Below are 10,906 nucleotides of genomic sequence, written 5' to 3' on the forward strand. Positions count from 1 at the left end.
GTGTAAAATTTTCTTCTCAGACTTTACTTGACATCATCAACTCTGCTCAGTCATCCACCAATGATCCTTGTTGTAGTATTAATTTTGCGGTAAATAAGAATTCGTTGCTCGGACTTGAAAATATTTTTAAAACAAAAAATATATACAAAATTTGTCACAGGATCAAGAGACACTGGGACTCAGGATTCCACAATTAATCATTCACAGGATTCATATATTTATTCCAAATAGTTATAGCTCAAATAACAAGGACTCTCATTCTTGCCAAGGTAGATTTTTAGAAGATTAACTGTAAATCGAAAGCATGGCATATCAAAAGCACTATGACCAAGCATAAACCATCAAATGAAATGACAATCAATTAAGAAAAATCATAAAACGATTAATAAAAAGTGCAAGTAGTCAAAAAGAATTAAATATAATTATCATATGCGTGAAATATGGCTTCCTCCATCATCCCAGTATTGGGTTTAGCTACTCATATTAATCATGTTCTCAAAATACATTTTTATAGCTCAAAAAGTTGATTAAAAGATGAGAAAATGCTAAACCAAAGATTCGCAACAGTTATAAGCGTTACAATTGCGTTGTATAAAACAAAACTGAAGTGTAGTAAAGAACGATACAACCTTAGTGCTGTAAACAGCGACATAAGTGAACTGTTGCGGCTACTGTTGAAGAACGACGCTTCTGGAGCGTCAGTTCTTCATCTTCTTCCTCCTCCTCGAGCGCAGCAGCAGCAACAGGAGAGATTTCTCCCCTTCTCTTCTCTCGGATCCAAAACTTCCCCAAACTCTTGATAACCCTCTATCAGCTCCCAAGGGTCCCTTTTATACCCAACAGGCGCAACGAATCACTCGCAATAACTCCACATTATCCTCCATTACTCGAAAAATATTTTTTTCCATTTTCTTCATTTTCAGCCGAGATATGATCTTCTCCATCCCCTCTGCCTGCGCATATGAGCTGTAATACTTCCATAGTTGCATAAACACTTAAGAAGATCAGATATCTTCCCCATTTAGTCCACAAAACTTCCCAAAAATTCCTCTCACAGAGAACTCGAGCGTATCTCCCCTGTTTAACTCTCGATTGAAAGTTAGCGGATTCTAGCCATATTTAACTCATTCCAACGCTCAGAATAATCTTGTTATACTCAATAGATATGACCCAATTAATTCCAGCCATTTAGTCTCTCCAGAAACCCATCGAAAATCAATTTGAAAATCTGCCAGGGAGAGAATATATTCTCCCGCCAAAATATTTTTTTTTGAATTTGTGAAGAAGGTCACCCCTTATCCAGTGGTCGCCCCCTTATCCGTTGTTGGAGTCCGAATAACACATTCCCTTGGGGTGCCTTTAGTAATTTTTCTGGGTTCCTCCGGTGCATTTCTGGGGTGTCTTTAGTACTCTATCCTAGGGTGTAAAACACCACTTTTCGAGCCAATTTCGCCGCAAGAGCTTATTTTTGCAAAAACATCTACAAAAACATAAAATAACACAATAAGTATTTAATCGAGTCTAAAAATACAGAACATTGAGAACAAAATAAACACATAGATGCGTTTATCAATTCTCACAAAATTCGCATTTGTCTGCTTTAAGTAAACTTCTATGCAAATTTCCTTCTAATAAAGCTACAAGAGATGAGATCCATTCTCAAATTGATCCAAATTTTCATACCGCTCTAGATGTCTTGGTAAGTACCTTTTGTATATGTTCCCTTGATTATAATATCTTAATTATTTATCCTTATTTTTTTTCTTCCTCAGGAATCTCATCATCGAATGATTTTGGATGAAGGGCGTTTTAAATCTAGTTGCTCTCAACTAGAACTTTCACACCAGAACACTCTTTTAGAAAATGAAATTGGTAAACTGAAAAGAGAACTCCAAGTTGCAATCCTTGATTCTGAAGGTCTTCGCAACCAGAACCAAACACTTAGAGGTATTTTTCTTTTTACTTATTGCTTCTTATAGTATATTTCTTCGCTTATCCACACTTTTTAAGCTTCTCCATGCAAGCGAGTTGCAGAGAGATTCAACTTTCAATTTCTTGGTGAAGATATTCGTGCGAATAATGAGACGTTGCAGATTCAATTAAATCAATTAAATAACCAACATTCATATTCGCTTGACCAAATTAACAATCTAACTCATGAAAATAGTCATCTTAATCAAGAGATTGAAGTATTAATTGCTCAGATTTCCCACATGTCTAAATTGTTATATAGTGCTGATTTAAGACATCAAACCTTATCATAAGAGAATCATACTCTTTCTATGGAGAAACACTCCTTTCTAAAGAAAGAAGCAATATTTGCGCATCAGTATTTAATTCTCCATAAAATAAATGATGATCAAGAACAAGCTCTTCGTTCACTAGAAATTCAGCACGAATCATCATTTAAGGAATTAAACACCCAGAATGAAAAAATCATCCAAAGTAAAATAAACTTGACTGTGAAGATGAACCAGCTTCAAGAACAATATGATCAACTCAAGCATTCTCATGATGACCTTAATAAAAAGAATAATTCCCTCTCTGCTGATAAAAAGAAGATTCGATCTCGTCTCAATGGTTTAGTTGGTGATGATTTCGATAAAGCTGTGGAAAGTATGAAGAATAACACTTTTTCCTTTTCTAAATTCTGCGAAGGTAGTCAGCTAGAGTTGACTGCCTTAAATTTCTAATCCTTTTATTTATTTCTTCGAATTTTGGTTTCAACTTATGATTCCATATTAATCTTTGCAGAGTCCGAAAAGTCGAATCAATCCACTATTTCCCAGTTGAGATATGACTTAGCTAAAGTTCGCAAGGATCGTACGAATCTGAAAATTACTTATAAGAATCTTGAGGTTTCTCTTACTGCTTCTCGAGACCGAGCGCGAAGAAGATTCGCATATCTTCAAAATTTCGCAGAAATCAATGCCAGAAATGTTGAGAAAGAAGTTATTCGTAAGGCTCATGTTAATGCTCAGACTTTAGTTAATCAAATCCTTCTGAGCAATTCTCTTTCTCCAGTAACTGCCCCTCCCCTTAATATAAGCGAAGACGAGAAGTATCCAGAGCCAGATAGTGACTATGAATTTGTAAGCGATGATGAAAAAGATCATGAAGATGATATTGCTGCTTCCTTTTCAAAGGATCAACTTGAGAAGGAAAAATATGGCAATGTGGATTCTGTTTATAAGGCTAATGCTGAAGTTAAGGAACCAAATCCAAGTTACAAGATTGATCCTGAAAAGTCTTTGATTGAACAAGATGTACCTTCCAATAATGCTTAGTCTTCTCACTCCTTAATTATCTAAATTCCCCTTTTATATTTTGATATATTTTGTATTTATTTCTTAATCAAAAAAGATAATATCTTTTTATTCTAACTCCCCTACTTGCCTCTTATTATATGTCTTGTAAGAAACAAGTATACGAGTTTTATTGATCCTACTATTTTGTCGCGAATTCCCTGCAAAACAACATTAGTTTATATATAACTTTTCTCATGAGGTCTTATGTTGTGTTCCTAAGTAAAGGTCTTATCTTGCCTTAATTTATCTTTTGTTTTCGTGCGACGAGATCGCAGGCGGTCGTTACACCTAAATGTAAGGACCCATTGATCTCGCCTTATTATATTAGTGTATTATTGCCTCTTCAGGTTTTTCTTGTGCGTAAATGTGACAGGTCTTAATACTCTCGTGATTAAAAAGCCTTATGACATTTACGTCTTTTGACACAATTCAGCTCCCTAATGGAGGGTGTCGTCCTTATATTCCCCCTGGTTTCCCCTTCAAGGAAGCTTACCTCTACCGGGTTAAGGTTGGCTCCTCCCATCCGGTAATACAACAACCAGTTGATTTCGCAGTCTCTTATCCCTCCACCGATAAGGTTTATGGTTATGAGACCGCACCCTAAGTGGGGTATCTTCTGACCGAGTGCATCATAGTCAGGACTTGTCAAGAGTGGCAAGGTACGTTGCAGATGGCCCCGGGTACTCTTGACTCAATCGTGTGATCGAGTTTCTGCACTCCTTAAGAAAGATCTTATTACCCCAATCTTTCGATTGAGGTTTCTTTCCTGGATAGGCATTTTCGTTTTTTCTCACCCAAAATCTCCATGACTCAAGTCCAAGGGTCGATGTAGCTCTCCCTTGAGTCATGCTTACCAGGTTTTACCCAATTATGACGTGCGATAGGTCTTACTTTTTGCCTCTTGCATTTATGCGAACTAGGTTGCACGCCACATTCGGATGCCTAGCCTCCCTAGTTAGAGTTTTTATTTCTGTTTCCTTCTATTAAGGTCTTACTTCAAGGTCTTACATTTGCCTTTTTCTGATGAAAGAATTTCTTGAGAATGAATGAAATCTTCAAACTTGTTTATTGAATTGAATATTACATCCATGTTCAAAAAATATGAACTCGCATTCGTTTCACCTGTGCGATTTATATCGTATGTATTCATGGATAACATTTCTTCAAATATAACCTATTCCAAGGATGATCTAATTTTCGTCCTACATCTCTTCCTTCAGGATCCCTCAACTCATAAGCTCCATTTCCAACTATTCTTTTTATTATATATGGTCCGTCCCACTTCTTTTCTAACTTCCTATCTCCTCCTTTCTGATAAACCGGTATTTCTCGCAACACTAATTCTCTTGGTTGAAATTCTCTTATCTTAACCCGCTTATTGTATTCTCGAGCTAATCTTCTTTGATAATTTTCCATATGCTGCAGAGCGATCTCTCTAGCTTCTTCCAGATCATCCAGTTTTGTTAAAATTAAATCCGCACTTAGATTCTTCTCCCAAGCTTCTTTCTTTGTAGTAGGGATAATGACTTTTGTTGGTAACATTGCTTCTACCCCATATATTAAACAGAAAGGGGACATTCCTGTCGCTTCCCTCCTTGTTGTTTTGTACGCCCATACTACATATGTACTTGTTCACACCACCCTTTATTATGTCCTTCCAACTTCTTCTTTAATGTGTCTGCGATCGTGTTGTTGGTTGCTTCTACTTTTCTATTACTCTGCGGATACAGAGGGGTAGACTTTCCACTTTGAATTTTGAATGCATTGAGTAGCATCTCTATATTCTCGCCCTCAAAATTTTTTCCATTATCAGATAATAACTGTGCAGGGATGCCAAATATGCATATGATATTCTCAAAAATAAACGTGAATATGTCTTTATCACGAATATGTTGAACTGGTTTTACTTCTGCCCACTTTTTGAAATAATCTGTTGCGACAATTAAATACCTTCTTTGTATTGTTCCTGGTATAAACGGACCAACAATGTCAATTCCCCATTTTCTGAATGGCCATGCGTTTGCTGATGTGTTTAGGATTGCTCCCGGTGTGTGTATCTTCTTCCCATGACGTTGACACTCTTCGCATCTTCTTGATACTTGTTTTGCATCTTCATGCATGTACGACCAATAATATCCTTGTATCTTCGGTCTGTATGTGAGTGATCTTCCTCCACTATGGTTTCCAGCATCCCCATAATGTAATGCCTTTAAGATTTTCATTCCTTCTTTTCGCGTGAGACATCTAAGCGGAGGTCCGAGAAATGATCTTCTATACAGAATGCCATACCTTAATTCATAATTCGTCGCACGACTTTTTAACTTGTGTGCTTCTAGTCTTTTTCTTGGTAGCTCTCTCTTGTCTAGATATAAATGAAGCTCAGTTCTCCTATCTTCGTCTTCGTTCATTTGTTCTCCTTCCTTGTCTTCTACTATCATCACATCTGCTTCTGTTTCGTCTTTTTTCTTTATAGATGGAAAATAAAGCGTTTGTATCTTTATATCTCGTGCAACTGGATCTATTAACATGGAGGGTATGAAAGCTAATGCATCTGCGAGCCTATTATGCTTTCTGCATATGTGTCGCCAGCTTATTTTTGGAATTCGCGCTGCTAATTCCATGACCAATTTCTTGTATTTCTGTAAAGATGGTTCATTTGTATAATATTTACCTTATATATAACGAATTACCAACTGGGAGTCACTAGTTATTCGCGCTTCCTTTATCTCCATTTCAATTGCTAACTGCAATGCATGTACAACTGCCTCATACTCGGTTTCATTATTTGTGTATGCGAACTCCAATCTGAATGAGTAAGCCATTCGCGCTCCTGCTGGTGAAATAAAGACAATACCAATACCATTTCCTTCTCCATTAGACGATCCATCTACTAGTATCTCCCATCTGTTTGAATTTCGATCTGTCAATAAATCTTTAAGATTCCCATGTTCCTCATCCACATCCATCATATCTTCTACATACTCATCTTCCTCCAATGGAAATTCTGCCAGGAACTATGCGATGATTTGTGACTTTGGTGAATATAATACTTCGAAACCGATTTCAAAATTTCCTAATTGTGCATTCCATCTTTCAATTCTCCCTGATCTTTTTGAATTTTTCATCGCAGGCTCAATTGGTACCTTTGTTAATACCTTAATCTTATGAGCCTGAAAATAAATGCGAAGTTTAAATGACGCATACACGAGTGCGAGAATTAGCTTTTCAATCTTTGAATAATTTTTCTGTGCGGAATTGTACGTTTTGCTTATATAGTATATGGGTTTTTCTAAACCTTGATCTGAACGTAACAGGACCGCGCTTAGTGCATTTGGTGTTGATGCCAGATATAACAACAATTCTTCTCCTAGATTTGCCTTTTGCATAATGGATAAATTCATTAAGTAATTTTTTATGCTTTGTAGCGCCTTGTCACATTCCTCTTTCCACTCAAAATTTTCTCATTTCTTTAATATATGTTGAAGAAATATTTACATTTATCCGAAGAATGTGAGATAAATCTTCCCATCGAAGCTATTAATCCATTTAACTTTTGAACATCCTTCACCGTTGGTGGGGGTGACATATCTCTAATCGCTTGTACCTTGTCTGGATCGACTTCTATTCCCTTCTTGGAGACTATATAACCCAAATTTTTTCCTGATGATACTCCAAAAACAATTTTTTCTGGATTCACCTTGATATTGAACTTTTGCATCTGCTCGAAGATTTCTCTCAAGTTATAAACATGATATTCCACCTCTTTGGTCTTTACTAACATGTCATCGACATAGACCTCTAATGTTGTATGTATCCATTTCTCAAACACCTTTTCTACCATTCTCTGATATGTCGCACCTGCATTCTTCAATCCAAATGACATTTTCGTATAACAGTATAATCCTCAGGGTGCGGAAAAAGCGGTATGTTCTTGATCTTCTTCAGCCAAAAGAATTTGATTATAACCTTTATATCCATCAAGCAATGAGATTATATCATTTCCTGATGCCGATTCTACCATTTGTGGAATATCTGGTAACGGATAATTGTATTTCGGACAAGCTTTATTTAAATTACTGAAGTCTATGAAAAATCTTATCCCCTTGTTTTTATTTGGCACCACCATCATGTTTTCTATCCATTCTGGATATTTTGCTGGTCTTATAATCCCTGCCTCTAACATCTTTTGTAACTCTGCTTCTATTTGAGGATGATATGTTGTTGCGATCTTCCTTATTCTTTGTTTAAATGGCTTTGCATTATTTTTAATATCCAATTTATGGAATGCAACAGACGGATATATTCCTCGCATTTCTTCCATACTCCTTGCGAAGATATCGCTATATTCGCGCAAGATATTTATTGTTTTTTCTTCTTCTTCTTTATCCATCTTAGTTCCTATTTTCAGTATTTTTGGTTCTTCTTCTGTACCAACATTTACTTCCTTTGTTGGTTTCGCTGCAGTGACATTCACTCTTGGTTCTCCCATTGGTGTTGACTCCTTAATCCCTTGAATTGGTTCACCTTCCTTCTATGGTATCTCGTTTGGTATTCCTTTCCCTTCCTTCGCTCCAATCATGTATATCCGAAATTATTCTTCTTTCCTTAACTCCTTTGCTTTTCTCCAGCGATCCTTTCGCTTCTTTGCACGTCCTTCATAACTTTTTACATCTACTTGATTGCAGATCTTCGCACTCGTAACATCTCCTCTAATTTCTCCTATTCCACTTGGAATTGGGAATCTAATACATTGATGTAGTGTGGACGCTACGGCCTTTATCTCGTGCACCCATGGTCTCCCTAATAACATGTTGTATAGTGATTCTATATTAACCACACATAATGTTGTCTCCGTTTCTACTTATCCCAACAGTATTCGCATTGTGATCTCTCCTTTTGGTTTTGTCACTGTTTTATTAAATCCATGTATATTGTAAGCTAGACATGTCATATCCGCATCTCTGTATCCCATGGCTCTAAACGCACAATAAAATAGGATATCAACAACACTTCCGGTATCCACCAACGTTCTATTAATCGCCCACTCTTCTGATTTTTTCGTCCTTTCACCAATTTCGCTTCGCTCGGCCGTTATTGTAATCACCAATGGATATGTTCGCTTTAAATTTTCTTCCGGAATTTCATCTGATGCGAACGTTATCTTTGTTTTCCCCCACTCCTTTAAAGGAGATTCTTTTTCCACTGTCTTCACCTTCTTTCCTTTATAATCTCGTTTATGTACTCTTCATGTGATTCCTGCTTGAAAATACGCATCAGAGAGTGGTGTTTTAGTTATAGAATTACACTGTATGCCTCTACCTCTTCCTTGTGTCGTCATGATTTTTATTTTTCCTGTAGATCCTATAGATTCTTCGCTTTTCATCTTTATCTTCTCAAAAATCTCCAAATCCAATTTTCTAAGATTCTTCAAACTCATTAACAGGATTTATCACTAGTTCCTGTTTCTAACGCCAAAATGTAGTTGCAGGAAATCCTACAACCACATCCATTCAAGACTAAGTAATACTCTAGGAGGTTATGGTGAAAATCATTTGTTTATTCATCAAGGTCTTTAGGTTGAATACAAGATAATACAAAGACTTTTCTTGCTCTCCAAATAAACTTTCTCTCTCCTGATTTCTTGTCTAACACTCACTCTAGCTCTCCCCCATTACACAATTTCTTTCCCTTTATATAGGGTAATACATAGTGGATGACAGCTAATAAATCCCCTATTTTCGGAATCACTGTGCGTTACAATCGCTCATGTACATTTGCTCAACTTCGCTCACTTTACACTTTCGCACAGATTATCACACTTTACTCGTGACTATGCTGACATCATTAAATATGTCATCCTAATTTTACTATATGCGAGGGTCCTCGCTTACATAGATGACCTTTATTTCACATACATAATGAATGAATGGTATTTCACTCCTACACCCATCTTGTTCATACAATAATGAAGAATAATGAACCTTTTAACATATGATCAGTAATTCAACACATCGTAATTTATAGATTTAAAGTAGAAGACTTGGTATAGAGGAAGTATATTTTGAATGGGTAATGGCGTGTCAGATTACAGGAGCGTTGTTTGGGATCTTGTAGGGTTTGTATTTGATGCAATCCTAATTTGGAGAGTTTGGTGCAATGTCATTATATGCTTTTGACTTAGTTGGAATTTGCTTAGTTTGCTTATCCAGCATTTGTGTAATAGAGTTGCAACTTGAGTCATACAATTCTGATGTCTACAGTTTAAAACTTGGTATACAAATTGCCATCTCTGCATGACCCATGGAAAATGACTTAATGTCTGAGACAGGAAAGGAGTAAAAAAAGTAAAAATGACTTGATCTCTGCATGATCCACTAATTATATTTGTGAGATAAATTAGTCACTTGGAATCTTAATTAGTATTAACTATAATATAATCAAATATTAAAGAAAAGTAAAATCAGAAACTCAAGATTCTCATACGACTGGTGTGTTTGTCTGTTTTGATTAAGTCTTATAGATAAGATTATTGTAGGGTATGGGTAAGATACTCCCAAGACCACAGCAGGATGCACGCACATTTTGATACACTCGCATGTATGCCTTTTTTAAATACTCTTCCATCTTTGAGTGGAAAATTTGTCGAATCACCAGGGAAATGAAGGGTTTTTAACGATTTTTTGGGCACCACTGTTTTTCTTTGAGACCATGATTTGATTATGCCACATTCCCTGTAATTATAAGCGATGTCCTAAAAGGTGGAGATGACTAGTTTATTATTTTATCTAATTAAAATTATAACTAATCTACAACTTCTTCTACCTCGATTCTACAATTTTTCTTCTTCTCTTTTTCATCAATTTGTGATCATCTAAACCTGATCATATACAAATCTAATCAAAATCATCAAGTTTTCATCGTCGTCGATTCATTGAATTTTCATCGTCGATTAATCAATCTTTTATAAACAAACTTGTCCATAAGTATTTTCCCACAAACCCATTACTTCTAATTCGTTTTTGATTGAAATTTTAAGCCGTAGTCATCGAAATATGTTGAATTTGGAGGTTACATTAGTAAGTTCGGCCAGGATAATTTTGAAAAAACCCTAGTTTTACAACCGAACTTTTAAAAATGAAGAACACTTCGGCTAAGATTTTTTTTTCTTTTGCCTAACCGAACACCTGAGTTCGGTTGAGTCGCAAAAATAATTTCAAAACCGAACTCTTCTCTTTATAGCCAAATGTTGAGTTCGGTTTAATCGCAATTTTTTTTCCTAACCGAACTTTACTCTGAAAACCTATATAATGAGTTCGGTTAACTCGCAATTTTTTCTGCTAACCGGACATAGAGTTCGGAAATGTTTTATAAACATTGGGATCATGCCGAAGCTATAGATTTTAATTGCATGGAAAAACTAAGGGTTCGGTTGAATGACTGGTTCGTAGAAAATTGCGAACCTACCGAACTTTGTTGTTTAAAGTTCGGTTACAACGTGGTCGAGTCGACTGAACCGAACAAAACTTTGTAAACTCAAGCATAGTAGTTCGGTTACATTTGATTTTTCATCAGCTAGCCGAACAAACAAAAACTCCATT

The sequence above is a fragment of the Papaver somniferum genome, unplaced genomic scaffold (genome assembly GCF_003573695.1).
Source record: "Papaver somniferum cultivar HN1 unplaced genomic scaffold, ASM357369v1 unplaced-scaffold_107, whole genome shotgun sequence".
NCBI classification, from domain to species: domain Eukaryota; kingdom Viridiplantae; phylum Streptophyta; class Magnoliopsida; order Ranunculales; family Papaveraceae; genus Papaver; species Papaver somniferum.